Source organism: Pteronotus mesoamericanus, unplaced genomic scaffold, assembly GCF_021234165.1.
Source record: "Pteronotus mesoamericanus isolate MK-2021 breed Mesoamerican mustached bat unplaced genomic scaffold, CSHL_Meso_final contig_311, whole genome shotgun sequence".
NCBI lineage: Eukaryota > Metazoa > Chordata > Mammalia > Chiroptera > Mormoopidae > Pteronotus > Pteronotus mesoamericanus.
In genome coordinates, this window is record NW_026555132.1 from 1,934,261 (window position 1) to 1,941,510 (window position 7,250).

Here is a 7,250-nt window from a genome sequence, read left to right on the forward strand (position 1 = left end):
CATGGAAACTCAGAGATGTGGGTTCTGGGAATTACCTAGAACAGGGAATTCCTGTTCGGTGGGCTGGAGGTGCTTCACCCAGGGCTGGCTGGTGGGGACAGGGGCACGGCTTTTGGAGGATGTTACCTCTGTCCTATTCTGGAGGTTGGGTGTCTCTCTTTATTGTGTTGTCCTTGGGTGCCCTTCTGTTGTTCCTTGCAGATGGCACTTCCCAGACTGATCAGTCACTTACTGAAGGGATGGGAGCTCCTGCTCTAAAGGGATCCTGACAAGAGAACACCGTGTGGCAAAGCCTGTTCTGCTCACACAGACACTCTGCCAGTAGGAAGCGCCTTCTGGCCTTTTACCAATGCCTTATCAATGGCACTGAACAGTGAGCTCTAAGGGGCAGAGACCAGCGTTTTATTCTTGTGTGCTCACAAATGAGCACAGAGCTGACAGGTCTCCACATATGTATGTGCAGGTGTTCCTGGGGGCCACCCACATTTGATTCATAGGCTTGAATATTTATTATGACAATTTTATGATGGTTGGTAGTAAAGGGTCTCTACTCAAAAGCCAGTATTTCAAATTATTTCCTAGCTTATGAGAATAAAATCAGGAAAAGAAGCCTTTTGTAATTTATTCCAAGAGGCCATAGGTAGTTGGAACAAAGTGAACAAGGAAAGGGAGTGAGGGAGCTCTGTAGAAGATTCTGGCGTGCTAGACACCTGGTCCTTAACAGGAGGGCAATGCGGAGACCCATGGGCGATTTCAAGCCGGAGAATGACATGTCCAATATGTTCCCCAACACAGTGACTCCCAGCCACCCTCTGGAGAATGGATGTCAGCACGGCCTCCCACGGGCTCCCTTTTTCCTCATTTGCTCACATTCGCCCCAGCTGAGAGCTGAGTGTTTGATGGCTGTTACAGGAGATTTGGAAGGAGCAAATGGGGGGCAGGCCTAGGATGAAGGTAGAGTTGGCAGGTTTTGGTGATTATATGCAAAAAGAGGTTGACAAGCAGATTTCTAGTTTTGGTATGTATTGATAGATGTTTCTATCCTGGGTAGTGATGCTATTCACTGACATAGGAATAAAGGAGAAGGTGGCAATATGAGGGGTGGGGGAAGCTCTGCTGTTGATTGTACTGAGGGGTGCACTGGGTGTTACTGATGCAGATTGGCAGTTCAAGAGAGGAGTCTGGAGTGGAGATTTATATTTTGGGCTTTTTAAGAATAAAGAAGGTCATTGAACTTGTGGGGGGAGTGAAATATGGGGAGAGGTTCATTTAAAAGAAAAGGTGGTCCAGGACAGAGAGGTATTTGAGAGTAAGGAAGAAAATGCAGAGCCTTCAGTGGAGCCTTAAAGGGGAGGCCATAGACGGCTGACCAGGAGATGTGGAGTGTGGACATCTAGAGAGGGAGTGCTTCAAAGTGAGTCAGGCATGCAAACACTGACCGTGCATCCAGCCTGGCAAAGTTCAAAGAATGTCCATTGGATCTAGGAGCTGAGAAACCCTCGAGCGCTTTCAGGAGAGTGGCTGAACAAAAATCAGATGAACGATTTTCAGGAGTGATTGGAAGGTGAGGACATGGAGACAGTGAACACAGATACTTTTTTCAATAAATTTGGCTGTGACAGTGAGAAAGAACCATGGGTGTATCTAGAGGGAGACATGAGACTAGGGAAGAATTTTCAACATGTGACAGGATTAAACATGTGTACAGTTGATGGGGAGGAGCTAGTGGTTGACAGGTTGGGAAAAATGGGAGGATGCACCTGGGGTTACTCAGGTAAGTACATGGGTTGCGGAGGAAATTTACCTGATCTTCAACTTGTACTCCGCCGTTTCTTAGCAGAGTCAATAGAATGAAACAGACACACTCTAGTTACCTTTAGAGTTGTAGGTGTAGCAGAGTCATAAGCTTTTATCTCTCCATGATGGCACCTGGGAAAGAGTGCCAACGACCTTCTCAGACTTACCAAGTGTCAACACCATTTAAGGATATGAAAATGCTCTTTAAGGATTATTTCCAAGGCAACTGTTTCATTTATCTAGTATTGTGAAATAACCCATCTTGAAACTTAGCAGCTTTTAAAAAAAGAAGAAGACAGTATATGTTCTGTTTGTGAATCTGCACTTGACCAGAACTTAATGGAATCCTCTATCCACCCAGTGTCACCTGGGGGGCTCAACGAGTGAGAGGTGGAGTCACCTGATGGCTCATTCACTTGCAGATCTGGAGGTGATACTGGCTTTCCCCTGGGACTTCAGTGGGGCTGTTGGTCACAGCATCATTGCGTGTCCTTTCCAGGAAGCCTGGGCTTCCCCACAACATCATGACTGGGTTCCAAAAGTGCGTGTCTTCAGGGAGAGAGCCAGGTAGGAACTGTATACATCTTGATGACTTGGCTACGGAAGTGATTCAGCCTCGCCTTCTCCTCACTCCATTCATTAGAAGTGTCACTAGTATCAGCCACATTCAAAAGGAGAGAAATCAGGCTCCACCTCTTAATGAGAAAGTCTCAAAGAATGTGTGGGCTTGTTTTAAAACCACAATAGCAATATGTTGACAATAAAGACAAAAAAATTAGAATTACAGGTTTTTTCAGGGTTTTTTGATGAGGCATAACTCCTGAAGCCTTCAGTGTCCTGTAAGACTTTTTTGTTTAAATACTTGCAAGAGCATATTTATTTTAGCTAGGAATGGAAAAGCTGGTGATAGTAATGAATATCTATACAGATTTTCATAATGCACAGGAAAAATAGCAATAGTCTTATGGCAGTTCCAAACTGATGGTTCCTCAAAATGGACTCTTTGAACCAGTTTATGAGGCAGAACCCTATCTCTTGTGCTGGAGCCGTAAGGCAGAGGGAAAGCCTCCTGTATCACTGAGACTTTTTTTTTGTCTGTCCTTATGAAGACTAACACTATAGGCAATGTTATTTGTATGATAAGTAAACATCTTTGCACTTAATTTTACCCACAGTAATGGAAAAAGGATGAAATGGCATTATATTTCAAGACAGTGGAATAAGGAGCATAGAGTATGCTTCTCCCACCAGGTGTAGACTTGGGCTAGTAGAGTGGGTGTGCTGACAGCAATTGCTGCAGCATAGCTTTCTGGGGAGGATCGAGAAAGCCAATGCTTCCAGAGCCCTGAGGGGGAGCCGGGCACACAGGGTGCTCACTAAGAACTGAGAATGACCGATGATGTGAGAACCGCGAGCAGGCTGAATGAGATGGTACCTGGGATAAGAGTGAGTTCCTGCTTCTGGTGGATGAGAGGGAAGAAGGAAGTTTCAATAGGTTTCAATGTGGGCTGATAGGGAATTGAGAAATTCTTCTACTAGTTCTATTATTTCTCTGTAAGTGAAGAAAGAGGAGGAAAGGTAGGAGACTGAACAAAGTGGGGAACATTTGAAATATTTTCTGTGAAGATGGGACAGCCAGAAAGTTAAAGATACATGAAAGTGTTGCCAGGCAACCATAAGGCTAGTTGTTAGGGGTAGCATCAGTGTGCAATGTGTTTAGTAACTCTGGTGTGCGGCCCAGGGGGACAGACATCAGACAATCCAGAGCTGTCCCAGGTAGTACAACGCGAAGGTGGAGGGGCCAGGCAGTAGGGAAATGACCCCCCAAATGACCCCAGTGAGAGGATGGTAGGAAGTGAAGATAGAAGGAAATGACAGAGGAAAGTTGACTACATCAAAGGAATAGGTCTCTGGTGGTGAGGGACGTAGACAAAATGGGGCAAATGCAGGAGTGAGGGACAGAGGGAGAGAGAGGAGAGAAGGAAAAACCATAAAGATGGTCTGTTGTGGTCAGAGGGTAGGATTTTGGACTTTTTAGAGCAGAAGAAGTTGTGAGTGATGACAAAGCACAGGGCGTGGCCTTGGAAGTGGATAGAAAAGGGAAAATGGGAGTGGAAGTCACTGGACGTGAGAACGACAGGGGACTTCCGGGTTTAGGAAAAAGAGGAGGATGTGGTTCCAGGTACCAAGTATCACTACACGGAGGGTCTGACAGGAGGCCAGGAGCTGAAAGCTTCAAAGACAGGCGTCAACCTCAAAGGGCTGGAGCTTCTGTTTGTTTGTTTGGATGGTTGTTCATTTTTATGGACGTCACAGTCTGATGTCAGTGGAGAGGTGACCCAACGTTGGTCCCCACTTCCTGTCCTGAAATGTCCAGGCATGAGTTCCCTCTCCCCAAGAAAGCTGCTGAGAAAGCATGGTGCCCAAGGAGTGCCACGTGTCAGCCAGGGCAAGAATCGGGGGAGTATTTGGGAGAGAGAATGGAAAGATAGATTCATTCATTTACAAAACAACCATTGCAAATCCTTGCGGAAGGCCTGTTTCCTAGGCAACAGCCTGAGGACTTAGTTCCTTATTTGCCCCTAGAGGGAAGTCCCCAACCTCTGGCAGACAGTGCCGCGTGCGCATGCGCACAAACCTTCCTTGAGTCTCCCTGTCAAACCTGGCCGGAAGCCGTATGCCTAGGCTGGATAGCTGAGCTGCGTGTGGCAGGGGGTGTCAACTGTCAACTGCCATAGTTACAAAACCACCGTTGCACACCTGCTGTGTATATGAAACTGCTTTGGGCTTTGGGTGTATATGTAAATAAGACAGAGTAAAGGAATTGACATTCCAGTGGAAGAGACAGAGAATGAACACCCTGGTAAATGCACATGCAATATAATTTGAGATACTGATACAGACTGTGGAGAAAAAAGTAAATGGGTCTATCAGATGGAGAGCGAAGAGTGTGTGAAGGAAGTGAGGACTTGTTTGTCACAAATGGTGTCCCCCGAAGGGAATGGAGGGTGCTATGGGACTTGTGTCCATGGTAAGCCTTGAAAGACATTTTTTGGATGAAAGTTTGCTGTACAGACAGTTCTACTTAGAGCAGATGGAGGAAAGCACATTGCGGGTGGCAAACCATTGCTGTGGGACAGGTGCTAGGTTTTTATAGCAGCTCTTTCCCAGCAGGGCCCCCAGGGAAATTGTGGCCAGTGTGTGACCTGTGCTACCTGCTCATTCTCAAGGGCAATGACAGGCATTTGCAACCCCTGTGCTCAAGTCCCATAGGTCTTGCACCACTGGCAAGCAGTGGAGATGCTTCTTGCTTCAGGGCTGGACAGTTCTCAGGCAGCTCAGGAAGCAGTGGTGCTCTTGAAGTTGAGCAAAGGGAAGTGGCTCGCACTTCAGACACGACACTCCTCGAAGCTTAGATGAGACTTTTTAGGGCAAAGAAAAAGAAGTTTTACTTTACCAGAGGTTAGTAAGCACATGAAATGTACTTTCGTAGTAAGTTAGTTCATCTTAGATAAGGTTAGTGGGAGACCAGGAATGATACTGGCAGACAGAGGTGTGACTGACCGGTAATGAGAATGGGGAACTGTGGAGGGGTCCTCACTCCAGCGGCCCCGAGAGCAGCAGTTTGGGTTCCTGTGATGCTATCTGGTGCCCTGACAGCCGGGGCATGGGAGACGCCACTCAGGCCCAGATCAGTGACCACCTCCTGATCCTCCTGTACAGCATCTTGAGTCCTGAAGTCCTATTACCTCATTCACTTCTCACCTGGGCTACTCCTTGAGATCAAGAGGAAGATATATTTTTCTAGCTATAGTGAAAGCCCTTTCCTTTTAAAATGACTAAATTAAGTTATTACTAATTTTTTATTCCAACTTTCTGAGCACTTACTTTATTCAAGATACTATTATAGACAATAGGACTCAAAGATAAAAATGTGATCGTTCATAATCCAGCAGGGAGAACAGAGGGTTTTTATAAATGACATTGCAAAATAACACAAACTAAAATGTCACCTGACCCTCTCTCTCTCTCTCTCCCTCTCTCTCTCTCTCTCTCTCAGGCCTCAAGTGTCACAGATCTTTAATCTTCAGCCTGTGTTCTGTTCTAAATTCCATGTGTGTAAGTTCAGATGCCACCTGGACTGGATGTCCTGTCATTTCCTCAAACAATACGTGACTTAAAATGAATTAATCATCTCCCTCCACAGCCCTCAAAACAGTCTTATCCTTCTCCTTATATCTTCTTTCTCAATAAGTGATGCTACTGTCCCTCTAGTACATAAGCAATAAACAAGAATATCCTTGTTCTCCACCCTCAGTCATCACTAAGTCCTGTTGAATTTACCTCCTAAATTTTTCTAGGGCCTTCTGTCTATCCTGACGATCATCTCCATAGTTCAGACCTTGTCTTCTCCCCTGTGGGTTACCTAGGCAACCTCCCAACCTGCCTCCTAGTTCTAAACCTTGGTCCACTGCTACATCGGGGTGGTCCTCTGCCTTTTCTTCTTCTATGATTTCCATATGCTTTTGGCAGGCCGGATCCCTCATATTCTGGGTCCTGCCAACCCCCCAGTCTTGTCTCTCAGTTGCCCTCAAGACTCCCTGTACACGCAGCATGTCATAGCCACTGTGAATCTCTTACAGGTATCCCAGGACACTGTGCTCTCTCACAAGCTTAGTGTTGGCGTGCGCTGCTCCTGGTTAGAAATTATATTTTGGGGCTCAGTTCAGGACTCAGCCCCTCAGAGAAACAACATATACTTGATTTTCACAGGAAAGTAGCCCAGGTAAGGGGCCAGGGGTTAGATGTGCTCAAGATTACTCAGCTAACAATAGACAGAAACCAGACTCATACCTGGGTCTAATCTGATTTTAGACTGTGATTTTTTAAAATCATTCCATGGTGTTATGGCTCTACTGCAGTTCTGAGGAACAAAGTCAAGGCAAGAGACAGATGTCCTGATTCTTCTCAGTAACACAGATGAGGTCTCCCATAGTTAATGTCAAGGTTAAGAGGCCATTTCAAGAAGTTAGAGGTAAATTTAGGGCAATGGAGTAGAAGAGGAGACAAATCTTTGGTAACCTGGAGGAAATGCTTCTCAGAAGGAAAATTTCTTCACATTATGAGGTCACAGGTTCCCAGACAAGTAGGCATTATGGTGATGTCAGCAGTGACTCATTGTCTGTTGTCCCAGAAGAGGGAGGAGGCAGGAGGCTGGGCAATGGCCAGAGGACATGATTCTTTCTGCCCCTGCAGTGATCTCTGGGCCTCCTCAATGTGGACAAAGGAAGAAGTATGTGAAGGGATTTCCCCAATGTCTGAGTACAATGGGACAGGAGAAGCAACTGCTAATTTCCAGACTCAGAGTTGGACGCTTGTTGCCTTGAGGAGCTGGAGAGTCCTGTGCTTCATACACCTGCCCAGTCCACACGGTGTGGCACTGAGCTGGGAGC